Source organism: Trichosurus vulpecula, chromosome 1 (genome assembly GCF_011100635.1).
Source record: "Trichosurus vulpecula isolate mTriVul1 chromosome 1, mTriVul1.pri, whole genome shotgun sequence".
Lineage (NCBI taxonomy): Eukaryota > Metazoa > Chordata > Mammalia > Diprotodontia > Phalangeridae > Trichosurus > Trichosurus vulpecula.
Window position 1 is genome coordinate 102,637,448 of NC_050573.1, and position 16,311 is coordinate 102,653,758.

General features: G+C 38.3%; 2 protein-coding genes across 2 annotated transcripts in view; one reads left to right on the forward strand and one right to left on the reverse strand.

Moving 5' to 3' along the window:
- The window catches only part of TG (thyroglobulin), a 385,510-nt gene that overhangs the window by 107,233 nt on the left and 261,966 nt on the right, over positions 1–16,311 (reverse strand).
- Positions 1–16,311, forward strand: part of SLA (Src like adaptor) — a 60,559-nt gene that overhangs the window by 19,632 nt on the left and 24,616 nt on the right. The window lies entirely within an intron of this gene.

Sequence of the window (16,311 nt, forward strand, 5' to 3'; positions counted from 1 at the left end):
GAATTAAAGCTATGTGATGGCTATTTCATGGGTCAAGTCCCTTTCCCTTCCCTTTGTCTTTGGATTTTGGGGGTAGGGGGTAATGATTTGAGAAACAGCTTCCACATAAGGCCCCTGAGGTCACTTCACTATCCCATGGGTAGCCCAGCTCTAATGGAAAGAAGTCCAGATTTGTGGCGGTGGGCTCTGAGTTCCAATCTCACTTCTGACTTTTACTGATTGTATGCTTGGATATTTCACCTAATATCCCTGAGCTTTGGCTTCCTCCCCTGTAAAAAGGAGGTTAGATTAAATGTTCTCTAAACACCTTTCCAGATCTAAATTTTGGATCCTATGGATCACAGCCCTGATATTTATTAGCTTTATGTCTTTGGGTTCTTGGTCAGTATGAATTTCAATTTCCTCATTATTTTTCTAAATGAGGATATACGTATTTGCACCACCTGCACAGAGTTGTGAGGAAAATGCCTCACACATTTTAAAGTGTTATTATAGGATAATAAGCAAATACTTGGAGTTCAATCCAAGCACCTACTTTGGAGAGGCACTGTCAATACAAAAACAAAATGAAAAGCAGTCCCTACCTTATGTTCCACTGGATGGTTGGAGTAGAGATATAAGGGGGCAGGGACAATAATAAACATGGACATTTATATAGAATTTTAAGGTTTGCAAATCACTTTTATATATTCTTCATAATTTGATTCTCCTATCAGCCCTATAAGCCCTATAAGGCAGGGCCTGTTATTATCCCCTTTGCACAGATGAAGAAATTGAGTCTCAGAGAGCCCTGCTTAGTGTCACACAGCTAGTAAATGTCTGAAGTTAGATTTAAATCCGGATCTTTCTGACTTAAGTCCAGTGGTCTATCCATTACACCATACTACCTAGACTATAACAAACTCATTTAGAATGGAAGAATTTTGGTTTTCAGATGCTAAGCTAAATTATGCATTGATTATATACTAACAAACTTAAGCAAGAATCCATCAGTAAGCAGATGGCAGATGCAAAAAGTAAAAATTTAAAATGCTCTCCAAATTTTTAATTGTTTAAAGAAAATATAAGTCCCTCCCCCACCCCAAACTTCCTTGGGTAGTGAGGGAGAAAAGTAATATTATCTTTGTTTTTATTTTTTTTATCTCTAAACTTAAACACAAAATGAGAAAGAAAAAAAATTGCTAGGTACACAGCAGACCAGAAAAGAGGATTCAATACAAAACGATAAATTTCCATTTCAAGAAAATCTATATAATAAATACTACACATTGTTTTCAAAGCTGCCCAACTTTCCTTGCCTTCCTTTTTGGTTTTCTTTTGTTCTCTGATGTGCATTTTTTACTTTATTTTTTCCTCTCCCCCTAGAGAAAGCTATAATTAAGTGGGTATATATGCGTATGTGTATGTACATATATGATATGTGTGTGTATGCACACACATATCATATATTATATACACACATACATATATGTATGTATATATATGCATATATACACACAAACATACATAGATATTGATAAACATTACATATACACTCATGCACACACACACATATGATCACACCGTGCTTATTTCTTCCTATCATTGGTTTCTCTGAAGCTGGACAGCATCTTCCTTCATAAATCTAAGACTTTCCATGTTTTTCTAAACCAACCAGCTCATCATTTCCTACACCGTAGCAATATTCCAACCCAATCACTTCCCATCTGAGAGATTATGAAAAAAGTTCCCCAATTTTCTGCATTCCTTCTGTTCTTAGCTACATGGGTTTTATTTATACAAGAAAATTTTAATTTAAAATAATTGAAATTATCCTTTTTACACTTCAACAATGCTCTCACCTTATAATACAATTTAAGCTCTGATGCTAGATCTACTTCCTTTACACCTCTTTTTCCCCTGGTTTCTTTGAAGTTCCTGACCTTTCATTCTTCCAAATGAACTTTATTATTTTTTTTTAACTCAGTAAAATAAAATTTTTTAGCAATTTAATTGGAATGACATTGAATAAATAGGTTAGGAACAATTGTCATTTTAAAAATTATATTGGCTTTACCTATCCATGAACAATAAACTTCAATTTATTTAGATCTGGATTTATTTTGTATAAGAGTGCTTTATGCTCATATAGTTCCTGGGTCTGTCTTGGCAGGTATATTCTCTAGTATTCTACATTGTCTAAGTATTTTAAGTGGTCTAAAACAGTAACGAATAGTATTGCTGACACACAGTGTAGTTTCTCTATTATTCACTTTTGATTAAATCTATTTTAACTTTAACTTTGTCTGAGATCATGGTTACTATCCTTGCTTTTTTTTGCATACTAAATCCTACTCCTGCCCTTTACTTTATCTTTGTGTGCATGTCTCATTTTTATGATGTTTTCTGAAAGCAACATACTGTTGAATTCAAATTTTTAATCTGGTATCTGTTTCAGTTTTATGGATAAATTCATCTCATTCACATTCTAAGCTACAATTACTTGTGCATTTTCCCCTTTCTTATTTTTCCTTACCATCCTCTCCCTCCCACCCTATTCCCTTTGCCTTCTTATTTCTTTATGAATTTAGAAGATTTTTATGCCCTTCTAGATATAGATGTTGTTCCTTCTTTAACCTGTTCCACAGGAGAGTAAGGTTCCAGTGCCATCCACTTTCCCCCCTACTAGCTTCTTCTGTATCAATTTTTCCTTTTATGCCTCATTTGTATGAGATAATTACTCCTCTTTATCTCTCCCTACACAGTTTATTTTTAGAATCACCCCATCATACTTAGCTTGGTCCATGCTTTTCTTTCAAACCACCTAAATAATGATTACCATCATAAGAGCGCTGTTATTATTTTTACATATATGAAGTAAACATCTTGACCTTATTGATTCCCTTATAATTGATCTTTAATGTTTATCTTATGTTTCTCCTGGATGTTACATGTCAAATTGTCCCTTAAGTTCTGGGGTTTTGGCACAAAAACATGAAAGTCTTTGAGTTTGTTAAAGGTTCATTTTTTTTTTCATTCAGGATTATACTTAACTTTGCTGGGTAAGTTATTCTTGGTCGTAACCACAGGTCTTTTGCTCTATGGAATATAGTATTCCAACACCTAGGCTCCTTAAACATAGTAGCTGCTAGGTCTTGTGTAATCCTTATTATAGCTCCGTGATATTTAAATTATTTTTTTCTTGTTGTTTCTAATATTTTCTCCTGAACCTGGGAGCTTTGAAATTTGGTTATGATATTCCCATAAGTTTTCCTCCCAGGATCTCTTTCAGATGGTGATCAGTGGGGCTTTTTCTATTTCTATTTCCCTTCTTGCTCTAGAACTTCAGGGTACTTTTCCTTGATAATTTCTTGTAATATTGTATCAAGATGCTCTTTTAAATCATAATTTTCAGATAGACAAATTACTCTTATTTCTCCTTGATCTATTCTCCAGATCAATTGTTTTTCTGATGAGATGTTTCACTTTTCCTTCTTTTTTTATTCTTTTGATTTTGTTTTATGATTTCTTTGTGTCTTGGCACATCATTAGCTTCCCCTTACCCAATTCTAGTTTTCAAGGAATTATTTTCTCCCTTAAGTTTTTGATTCTCTATTTTCAGTTGGTTGACTTTGTTTTCACAATTTTCTTGGATTGCTCTTCTTTTTTTCTAATTTTTCCTCTCACTCTCTGATTTTTACCTGATGTTACTCATTGACAAAGGAGTGGCTTTTTAGCTCTATTATCTTCCTCTGAATGTGAACCCAGATCTTCTTTATCCTCATGATAACTATCTATGGTTGGTTCCTTTCTTCTTTGCTTACTCATTTTAATTTATTTTTTTGTTTTATTTTGTTATTAGCAGGTATTAGTGTAATCAAGTTGTAGTCCCCAGTTACTTCTTCTCTTTGTCTTCTTCTCCTATACTACAAGCTCCCTGAGAACAGGGACCTAGTCTTTACCCTTCTATTTCCCTACAACACATAATATGGGGCCTTGAAAATAGCAATTACTCAGAAAATGTTGGTGGAATGAATCAGTAAAGTAATGTAGATCTGCTGCTTCTCTTCCCTCAAGTGTTCTTTCCAGTAGGTTTTGTAATCTGCTCACCCTCCACCCAAACTCCATGTAACGACGTTCATTTTGGAATTTTTACAAGACTGAGATGAGCAGAATGATTCACAGGGCTAGAAAGGGCATCAGAGAACATTCGATTCTTTTTAACCCCTCATTTTAGAGATAAGGAAGTCCAGATGAAGAAAGGGGACTTGATCTTCCAAAGGTCGCTTTACCAATTTGTGGCTTTGAAACTAAAGACACCAATCTCTAGACTCCCAGTCCATCTGGTTCTTTCCCCTTCCTGCCTTTGAATATATTCACCATGAGTCTGGTTGGCCCCCATTGCTTTTAAATGTTACCAGATCTAGGTCTTATCTACCAGAGGTTCTTGGCTGTGTTAGCAAAGAAGGTCCCCAACCAATAGGCTAATTTATGCCATCCAGAAGGCAGTGATGAATTCCTCCATGAACTTGAACTTGGTCTATCCCAAGCAGTCATCATTGCTGCATCAGAGGAAGAGAGAGGAAAGAGATAATGCTCTCTTTTTCACCTCTCCCGTCCTTCACTTGGAATCAGCTAGGGTCTCTTTTGAGAGAACTCATTTAGTTTCAAAGGAGTCGATATCTGATATTACATTTGATACTAATTGCTTTATCTTTGTATACACAGAAGCATACACATACTCGTTCAGAGAAATGTTCAAACAAAAACACAAGCAGATACAAATACCCTGGATCTAGGGCAGCTCTTAGGGCCTCTATTTAGTGAAGCAACAAAACCCCTTATAAAGCCGGGGATGTTGGAGGGGGAAATCAAAGAACCAATCTGCTTCAATCACACGAATAGACACAGCTGAGTCTGCACTCTGGACATTTACCGACTATAACAAAATGCAGAGTAGTCTTCCACGTGGGACGGAGTGCCAGATCCTTTTGTGGGACCAATTTGTCTGTCTCTGGGGAGATACTTTAGTGAGATCAGAGTCTCCATCTTACATCATCCAAAGAGTACTCACAAAATGACTCTTAACAACCTCTTCTATAGCATAATCAGAAAATGCATTTTAGGTACTTTGTTTTCTCATCAGCTGGTGCCTTTTCCTCTAAGGCTGCCTTCCATCTACTCCGTATTGACCTTGTAGGTACCAATTTATGTATACGCTGTCTTTCCCATTAGAATGTAAGCTCCTTGAGGGCAGGAGCTTTTTTTTTTTCTTTTTCTTTGTGTCTTCAGTGTAACAAAATGCCTGGCACAAAGTAAGAGCTTTACAGTCACTTGTTGGTTGAATAATTGCAAACGCTCACCCTATTTCACCTATACCCAATGTACCCAATGGAAAAACTATTTCCTATCATGCCCAGAAATAGACACACAACTTTTTTATCAGCAAGCAGAGTGTAGATATCAGGCCAGGCTCATTTACTCTTATGATAATGATGATAATGATGATAATGATGAAAATGCGTACCATAGAAACAACTCACATTTATATAAACCATAACGGATAAAAAGCACATTTAATTGCACTCTCACAAAACCCCATGAGGAAGGTAGTGTAAATATTGCAGATGAGATAATTGAGGCTCCTAGAATTAAGGTGACTTACTCAGGGGTCACACAACTAGTTAATAGCAGAACAAGGACTCGAATCCAGGTCATAAACTCTTGGGATTTTTAGAAAATGATAGAATATAGTAGACCTTAGCATGCTGGAACCAGAAAGGGTCTTAGATACCATCAAGTCCCACCCCCTCATTTTACAGATGAGGAAATTGTGGCCTGGAAAGGAAGTGACTTGAGCTAAGGTAATAGTAAGTATCAAAGCTAGGATTTAAACACAAGTCTTCAGCGCTGTTTCCACTGCATTCTTAAGGTGGTCTTTCTATACATCTGCTCCTCACTTTTGCAAGCTGTGATGTTTCTGAGTAACAGAAAGGCCTCTTCTTAAAAGGGGACAAAGGAGCTAGCATGTATGAACACATCTCAGGAAAATATCAGTGTCAATTTGCCTTTGAGTTTGTTTTTTGAAGATGCAAATAGCCCCCAATGTGGTTTCTTTCTTTCCATCATCATGTTACCCTTAAAGCAGTAGGGGAAGGGTCCCCTCAGTTAAAAAATGTTTTCCCCCCTTCCATCCAAAGCCCATTTGCTCCTCAGTTAACTGGAGTGGGCAGGAAGATCACACCAGTACACTACTTTGTGTAAGTGTTATCATTAAAGTCTTCTCAAATTTCATGATGTTTATTTCCTCTTTTCTCTTAGGCATCCTAGAATAAAGACACAGTAAAAGTCTCTGCCCTCAAGGAGTTTATATTCTCCTGAGGAGTAACTTCCATATCTGCATAATGCAAATGCATGGGCTGTGAAGGCTTGCATGGAGTGATCTGTTCTTACTCCTGCTGTCTAATATTGCCAATGCTTACTCATTTGTCTAGTTTCAACTACATCAACATCTGATATTTTATTTGATGCCAATTGTTTTTCATTTACATCATCATTATGGCTTTTTGTTTCGTATGGTAAGATTTCTTATTTTTGTTGTTGTTCAGTTGTTTCAGTCATGTTCGACTCTTCGTGACCCCATTGGGGATTTTCTTGGCAAAGATACTGGAGTATTTTGCCATTTCCTTCTCTAGCTCATTTTGCAGATAAGGAACTGAGGCAAACTGAGTTAAGTAACTTGCCCAGGGTCACACAGCTAGGAAGTATCTGAGGCCAGGTTTGAATTCAGGAAGATAAGTCTTCCTGACTATCCGTTGTGCCACCTTGCTTCCTTCTTGTTTCTTATGGTAAGATTTCTTATTCTTAGGGTTCCTATTTTTTATTCTTAAATTAGAGAAAATATGATGAATCGGCGGTCAAGAGATCTGGGTTCAGATCCTGACTCCCACACTTCCTAGTGCCTATGATCCTTGCTAAGACAATTAAATATCTCTGGGCTTCAGCTTTCTCATCTGTAAAATGATGATAATTTCAATTACTTCTTTCATAGTGTGGCTGTGGGAAAAGAATTCTGTAATCCTTTCAGGGCTTTTGAAATGCGAGTCACTGTTTAGAGCTAAATGAGATCTTAGAAACAACAGAGTCCAACTTCCTCAAGATACCTTACCCATAAAGAATCAGATACTCCAAGAAGGGAGGTTATTGGCCCACAGTCATGCTACAGAACTCAGGCCTCAATGTTCTGCTCTGCAAAAGGAAGGTGTTGAACTACATGCTCTCTATGGTCCCTTGTGTAGTAAGGAAATGCTTGTCGATCTACTGCTTGGTTCTGTGAGGTTTTTTTGCTAGCTCTGGTGGTTGCTATTTCTTCGGTGTGGGAGCTGACTGGTTAAAAAGAGGCTCTTTTGGAAGATAATCAGCAGAGAAGCCATATATAGAATGTTAGATAAGAATGTTCTGTTCCAGCTGTGTCTTCTGCTTGTATGAGCAACATAGCTCCCAAGCTAGGGACTACAATGCAGCTTATGGCTCTCAATGAACTGAGCATTTCTGAGAATTCTTCCTGCAGGCTTAACTTCCAGGGATAATTAGGGTAGAACACTGGATCTGGTGTCATAGAAAGAATTTAGCTCTAATCCTGACCCTGCTATTTGCTACCCAAGTGTCCTTGGAAAAGTCACAACTTCTCTGGGTCTCAGTGATCTCCTTCACCTCTAAAATGATGGCAGCTGAATTAGGTGATGTCTGAGATCTCTTCCTGCTCTGTTTCCCTGTGATGCTAACTCTTTATCTGAGTCCTGATGCCTCATTGAGGTGAGGAGGTGATAATGGCCTTTTAAAGTCTATGCCAGAAGTGCGTGAATTCTGACAGTTCCCACCAACATCAAACAAACAGACAAACAAAAAAACACCAGGAATACAGGCCGAGTCTAGCTCATTTTAATACAGTTAGTTCATAATCAGATGATTGGCCACTGGTAGACAATTTTTTTTCCCAACCACAAAATTTCACAAAGGCCATCTGTTAGAGCATGGTGGGGGGTGGGGGGGGGTTGGGACCTATAAAATTGCTCCTGCCTTCAAGATGTTTGCATTCTGGTAGGTGGATACAAAATATAAACAATATATGCATGATTATTTGAAAAGGAGAGAGGAAGCTTCAGGTTTTTTTTTTTTTTTTTGGCTGGTAGATACTCTAGAGAAGTATTCAAACTCAGGTATCATCACAACATTGCTTAATGTTAGCTTTCTCCCTACCTGTCATCCAAAAGTTCATCAGAGCTAGCCTGGACTCATGACAAGCAAAAGGAAATTATGACGCCTAAAACGCTAGGTGCCATGTCTGTGCTTTCCACCACACAATGTCCCGTTAGCCTTTCTAATGCTAGAATATATTCAATTAGCAGTTCACCAGTCCCCTCACGGGATGCCTTCAGTATGACTCATTATTGCAAATCTGCCCATCTTTCGATGTATCATGAGTATAATCTTAATGTGTCTAAAAATAGTGTTAAAGATAGGGACTGGCAGTAAGCCCTTTATGCACCAATAACTTAACAGGAAGTTTTGGACTTGGGGAAGTGCTAGGGAGGGGCAAAAATCAAAAGGGGAAATCATTAGTTGCCATCACAGAGAGCCAACTGCATTGGCCACACCTTATATCATTTCCTAGACCTGCTTGGACTTTCTCAGCCAATCATGATTGGTGCTAGTTTTGGCAGAAAGTTTGCAAAATTTGAAAAGTAACTATTGCCATGTGTTTAAGAGGGACTTTAAAAAACACAACTGTGGGTCATTATACTTTCATGTGTGAGGTTTGTGGCTGCCTGCTCTTGTTCCTCTTTTGATTCAGTCTTCCTCATGCCTAGACACAGATCTGCTCCATTAGTCCCATTTCTGAGCTAAAGTTCTCAGCAGGAAAGAAATTCTATTTTTCATTTGCAGTTGGGAGGCAGATGGGATTTGTTATTAGGTAATAAGTTTGGGAAGGGTTGTTATAAACTAATCCAGGTCTTTTAAAGTTTATGTCACCAAGGTGTTTGCAGATCTAGGAAATCAAGAACTGCTTTAGGGAATACTGTAGAGGGTCACTCTGGGTCATAAAGAAAGTTGCAAGGGATCTTAGAGATCATCCAGAAGCAGCTAGGTGACTCAATGGATAGAGTTGTGCTTAGAGTCAGTAAGAACTGGGTTCTAATTCAACCTCAGATATACTTCCTAGCTGTGTAACTCTGGGGATAACAATAGCACCGACCTTTCAGGGTTGTTATGAGACTCATATAACATAATATCTATAAAGTTCTTAGCACAGTGCCAGGCACATAATAATTGCTTCCTCTCCCTCCTCTCCTCTCCTCAGCCCTTCCTTCATCTATGTGCGATCCTTTTATTTCACAGATCAGGAAACTGAAGCCCAGAGGTAAAATGACTTGAAGAAATAATTAACAAAGCTAGGATTCAAACCCAGAGCCTCTAATTGCAAAGGCAATATACTTTTCAGTATATTAAATGTTTCATTTCATTTAATTCAATATGACTATAAATTATAAATGTTTCTTGAATTAAATTGGGTTGAATTGAATAAAACCATAGTGTCATGGCTCTGCAGTTAGTTAATCTGAAGTTTATTATTTGTGGGATCTTGGGAGAGTCCAATGAAACCTCCCTGAGTCCCAGATTCCTCATCTGTAAAATGAAGGGATTGGACTAGATTGCTCCTTCTGGCTCCTGAAGCTTTAGATCCAAGGAAGCTAAGAAGATGGACTATGAAAACACTGACTACAGACTGTAAGAGCTGGAAGGGGCCTTAGGACATAGAATGTTCTATAGAATTTTAGAGCATCTGAGCATTGCAAAGGACTGTGGAGGTCAACTAAGAGGAGCCGGGTATAACATACCCAAGAAGTCACTATGCAGCCTTTGCTCAAAGACTTCCAGGCAGTGTTGGAGGCAGCCCACTCTATTTAGGCATACCTTTAATTGTTAGAAAGGTTTTCTAGATATCAACCTGAAAATTTGTCTTTTTGTAACTTCCACCCAGCGCTTTGAACCTCTGGGTTCAAAAAGGAACAAGTCAATTTCTTTCCTATATAATGACATTTAGCATACTTGAAGACAGCTATGCCATCCTTCACTCAGGTGCTTTTTTCTCCAACTTTTCTTTCAACTAATCCTCATATGTCATGATTTCTAGATCTTTCACCATCGTGGTTGCCTTCCATCATGACCTAGTCCTAAATGCGATTCTTCTTTCAAGGTAGCCTAGAATTGCGTTAGCTTTTTGGCAGCCATATTACCTTACTGACTCTTATTGAACTTGCAGCAGGACAAATTTCCATCTTTTTCTCTTCTCTCTTCTCTTTTGCCCTTTCCTGTGCTCTTCTGAGATTGGGTCTCCTTATCTGGCCCAAGCACAGTGGCTACTCACAGGTTCAATCCCAATACTGATCACACATGGAATACTTGGAAGCTTTAACCTGCTCCATTTTTCTGATCTGGGCCTATTTACCTCTCCTTGGCAGCCCGTTTGCCTTATGCTTCCAAGGAGTCACCAAATTGGTGCCAGACTTAGTTCAGACATCCAGTTGGCTTCAGCCCTAAGGCAACTCAGAACTTCCAAACCCGAGCAATCTCTCAGACTCAGCCTCCCTAGCAGCAGGCACCCAGGTGTGACCAATCATGCCCAGCTCCACCCCTCCACCCATATCTTTTTTTTAAACAGGAACTTCTGTCTAGCCATATTTCACCCACCTTAAAGTTATGACGTTGATTTTTTTGAACCTGTGTAAGATTTTATACAAGCAGAGAAGTGAACAGGATGCCAGACCTGGAGTCAGGAACCTAAGTTCAAATCCAGCCTCAGACACATGCTAGCTGTGTAATCCTGGACAAGTCACTTAATACTGTTCGCCTCAGTTTCCTCATCTGTAAAATGAGCTGGAGAAGGAAATGACAGAGCACTCCGGTATTTTTGCCAAGAAATCCCCAAATGGGATCCTGAAAGTCGAACATGACTGAAATGACTCAACAATAACTAGACTTTATATTTACCCCTATTCAAATTCTTCTTATTAGAAGATTAATAAATTCTTTTTATTAAAATCGATACAATTGTCTAGTCTTTCAAGATCTTTTGGGCTACTAACTTTGTCATCCAATTTGTTAGTCACTCTTCTAAGTTTTGTACCAAATTTGATAAACATGCCTGCTCTATCACCACACATGCCACTGATAAAAATGCTAGAAGCAAGAGGGTTTGTAAGTCAGAGAGCTGAACCTGATGTTAGGAAAACCTGAGTTCAAATTCCACCTGAGACCCCCATAAGCTGTGTGACCAAGGTCATATCACTTAATCTTTCTGGGTCTGTTTCCTCATTGGTAAAATGAGGGGCCAGGACGTAATGACCTCTAATGTTCCTTCAATTTCTAAATCTATGATTGTACAATCCTCTCATCACCAAGATCCTCCATGGTCTAGAAGACTCCACTAAATGCCTTATTTTCCAAGTTGTCATCATACCATTAACGATTACTCTTTGGATCTACTCAACGAGTTTCAAATACCCCTAACCTGTTGGTTCTTTAACTAATATTTCTGCATCTTTTCCACAGAATAGCGTGAGAGAGACTGTCCTGTTGTTTGCTCATATCTAGATAAACTATACCCATAGAATGTCCCTGATATTTCAGTCTGATAACCTAGCTAGCAAAGGAAATGAGGTTAGCCATGTTGGCTTTTTGCGATCACTACTTCCTTTTCTACATTGTCAGGAAGCATCATTATATGTTTGAGAATTTTGTTGGGAATTAGTCAAGTTTACTGGTCTTTTGTTTGCAGACCACATTGTCTTTCTGGCATTTTGTTTTGTTTTGTTTTGTTTGCTTTTCTGCAGTCCTCTTGTCCCTCTCTTTCCCTTCAGCCTTTCGAAGTCTACTACTAGTGTAGTGGCTGAGCAACCTCCAAGCAATTGTGTCAGAACCCACAGCTCATCAGGGCTAAGTGACTTGGATTCATCAAAGGCAACATATTTCCTTAATATCTCCTTTCTTAATCTCTTGGGCCTCTACTCCTTATTAAATATTTTAGTTCTGGACTTTCCAGTCCAAACACCATAAATTTAGAGATGGAATACTGTTTGCCTTATGCTTCCAAGGAGTCACCAAATTGGTACCAGACTTAGTTCAGACATCCATTTGGCTTCATTCCATTTTAAGATGAGGAAACTGGTTATTCTTCTTGGTAGAAGAAACAGAAGCAAAATTAAGTCAGGCACCTTTGCCTCTTTTGTGAGTTATCACCCTCCTGTCTAACTGGAGAAGTGATCCTTCCCCACTTTGATTCTTCTCTCTCCCCCAACATAGCTTTAACCTCCCTCCCCCAAACACCCCTTTTGTTGCACTCCTGATATAATAGGTCCATGTCTCACTCTTTTGTGCTTTTCTGTTCCCTTTTCTGTGCATGTCTTTTAAAAATGAAATTTGATCAATTAATTCCATGTGATCTACATTGATCTTTTAAGAAAATTTCTCCTTTTCTCCTCTGTAGATTTGTTTCTCGTAATAGCTTCAGAATTCCATTTTTGACAGTTTACTATCCCTTCTGAGCTGTCATCTCCTTTGGAAATCATCTCTCTTAAACCCTAGGGTATGTGTCAGATCATGACTTACCATCTAGTTAAATTCTCTTATTTCACAGGTGGAGAAAGTGAGGTTCAGAAAGGGACAGTAAGTTGCCCAAGGTCATAGTCAGTAAGTAGAAAAGCTACAACTAGAATTTAAGTCTTCTGACTTCTAGTTATTTTTAGTTGCGTCTGATTCCTTGTGACCCCATTTTGGAGGTTTTTTTGGGCAAAGATACTGGAGTTGTTTGCCGTTTCCTTCTCCAGCTCATTTTACAGATGAGAAAACTGAGGCAAAAAGGGCAAAGTGATTTACCCAGTGTCACACAGTTGGTAAGTGTCTGAGGCCAGATTTGAATTCAGGTCCTCCTGACTCCGTGTCTGGTGCTCTATCCACAGCACCACCTAGCTGCTTTGACTTCTAGGCTAGTATTCTTTCAACTAAACCAGTGTTTCTTGGAATTATTTGGCCATAGGGCATTTTTATCCCTTGGTTTGTGGCACCTAGTACAGTATCTGACACATGGTAAGCACTTAAATCTCTAATGATTGATCTAGACCTTGAAATCTACTGTTAAAAACTATACGTGTTAGTGTGGTCATTGGACTATATCACAGAATCATGGAATGTTGGTATTAGCAAATTAATTGATTAATTAAATTCCAGTTTCTATTGCTATTGCCCAAATCAGTTGAGCTTTGATGCTTTACATTCAGTGAAGCCATAAATGCCAGTGGGAAATGGAGGGCCTGAATTTCTACAAGTGTTTTTAAATTTTCTTTGCTGAATTTCTGAATTACTCAGCTGTTAAAATGACACCTGGTCTAATATAGGCAACAAAGTCTTATACTTTACAACAGAAGTGTAGTCAGAACTTGATTCATGTATTTTCATCATTTTTTCCCTTTGTTGGCATATTTATCAGCTTCGACACTGAGTTAGGCCATATACTCCTGTGCACAGTAAGCACTTAATAAATAGTTGTTGAACTTAATTAAGCTGAAATAGAACATTTCTTTATATAATCTCAATGCTCTTCTCTCTGAGTTTTTTATTTGACTAGATAATGAATTGGGAACATTTTTACTATTCCTTAGCCTGGCCTAAAACTTTTATCTTACAGATAGATACTTCAGATGTCCTGCCATGGGTGGGGTGCTCATGTTAGAAATTTAGGTTGAAGCAGTTTCAAGCCTGAACTATTTGAATTTGTCAGCATAGTAATCTTAAATCTGGTGTTTAACCCCAAGTGTGTGGGAATACATCCTATATAAAGTTTCTATTATTGTCACACTTATCAATTCTCTGGCTTTTAAAAACGCCCACCTCTCTCTCAAAGCTTCCTCTTCAATCTATCACAAGTTTTGTGGGCTTTTTTCCAGTGAAATTCACTATTTCATAATGAGAGCATTGTTGATACAAAATATTTATTCTTCCTGGCAAATCTCTTAAGAAAGCCACATAGTTACAATTGTAAAAGATCCAACTAGCCTTCTTCGACCAGGTACAAACTGACTCCACGACACAGACTGAGATGGTTGAGTCTTTTCTGAACTGTGGTTTGTTGTTGTTCAGTCGTTTCAGTCATGTTCTACTCTTTCCAATTCCATTTGGGGTTTTCTTAGCAAAGGTACTGGAGTGGTTTGCCATTTCCTTTTCCAGCTCATTTTACAGATGAAGAAACTAAAGTAAATAGGGTTTAGTGGTTTGCCCAGGATCACACAGCCATTAAGCTCAGTACTGACCATGCCACACATACCCCTACTCAATAAACTCTAGTGGCTCCTTGTCACCTCCAGGCTCAAATATATACAATCCTTAGGCATTCAAAGTCCTTTATAACCTGTCTTCCCACCCCTGCTCCCTAATACTTTTCCAATCTTCTTACACCTTAAATACAACTATGTACCCTGAAATCCTGTGAAAATGGATTCCTTGCTGTTTCTTGCACAAGACATTCCCTCCTCCTGTCTCTGGACATCCTCATTGGCTATCTTCCATGAATTTATGTAATATATAATAAACATGTACATTTATATAATATAATCTATCTCTATCTATCTATCTATCTGGTAGAAATGAGACAGGTATAGCATTTCAGCATGGATTGAGGTGGGGAGAGATTCGTGGCTGGCAGACTAACCAACACTGTATTGTAATAGTCCATGTGTGTTGTGATGAGGGCTGCACCAAGGTGGTGACAGAGTCATAGGAGAGAGATGTTACAAAGGTAAAAATCGACTGGTTTTGGCAACAGGCTGGACATGGGAGGGGCAGTAAGAGAGTAAAGAGTTGAAAAGGACACCTAGGTTTGAGCTGAGGTGTCCAGGAGGATGTTGGTACCCTAAACAGAAATAGGTAAGTTACGAAGAGAGAAGGGTTGGGAGGAAAGATGATTCAGTTTTATACATGTTGAGCTTAAGGTGTCTATGGCATACCAAGTTGAATATATCCAGTAGGCAGTTGGAGATGTGAGACTGGGGCTGTTATTTGGTATTCATATTCACAGTAACATAATTTATTGTTTTAAAATGAATAATATGAGTTAAGCTTTCTATATGCCATTTTTGACTGATTCCAGAGACTTAAAGAATCAATAGTTTCTCTGCAAAGGACAGTAACTCTCCCCAAATAAATAAAGAATCCGAGTGTATTGGAAAGAGCTGGGATTTGAGGTCAAAGGTCTTGAATTCAAACCCTGGATTTGTTCCCTGTTGCCTACGTGATGAAAAACCAGTCACTTCACCTTTCTGTGCCTCAATTTCCTTATCTGTTAAATGTAGAGATAGGATTATATAATATCTAAAGTTCCTTCCAGCTTTAAATCCTATAAGCCTGCCTCATGATGTTTTCCATTAGAATCATAGAATTATGGGGTTTTCAAGTTGGAATGTGGCTTAGAGGTCATCTGACTGTAACTCCACCCCATCCCTACTTTATTGATAAGAGAACTAAACCCAGAGAGGAAAAATGACTTGCCCAGAGGTACACAGCTAGAGCTGACTCCTTAGCCCCCTTAATAACAGAATCCTCTTCTTCCAATTCCAAAATTATTTTGTTTTTTCTTGACTGAGTTGCCTTGATGGAACTGATGATTCTGCAGTGTGAACTCTGTGAAAGCCATCTTTTATAAGAGGAAAGGACAGGTACTTGGGGACATGTCCCACAGTCCCTAGATCCTGGGAAATTAATTTGAAAAGGTCACAGAAAGCACCTTTCTAACATACTGGAGGTTCTATGCCTTGCCTGGTGGAGAAATTCATTGTGTGTATATCAAGGCAGCTCCAAAGTATAATATTTAATGCTTAATTTTCAAATTCTACTCTGCTGAGAGGAGTGATTACACACAAAACACAGAGAAAATTATTACAAGGAGGGTGCTATACAGCTTTCTCCATTCATGAAGAACATTGGAAAAGAGAAATTACTGAATTTGTAGGAGTTGGAATTCAGCCTAGGAGTGGGGGTGGTCTTCTGGAGAACTTACATGATTAAACACATGTGGGATGCTAAAAGGAGATCTGTGCAATTTCCATTCCTAGACACTGCTCAGCGATATAATAGGATCATAGAATATCAGAATACGTTGTCTCTGGTGCTGTACCCATCAACAAATCTTATCTGATCCTACTATGCATAGGATACATCTTCTTAAAGAAAAGCTTTTCAGGCTCTGTCCTCCTCTATTGAGTAGAATCATTTAAAAATAAG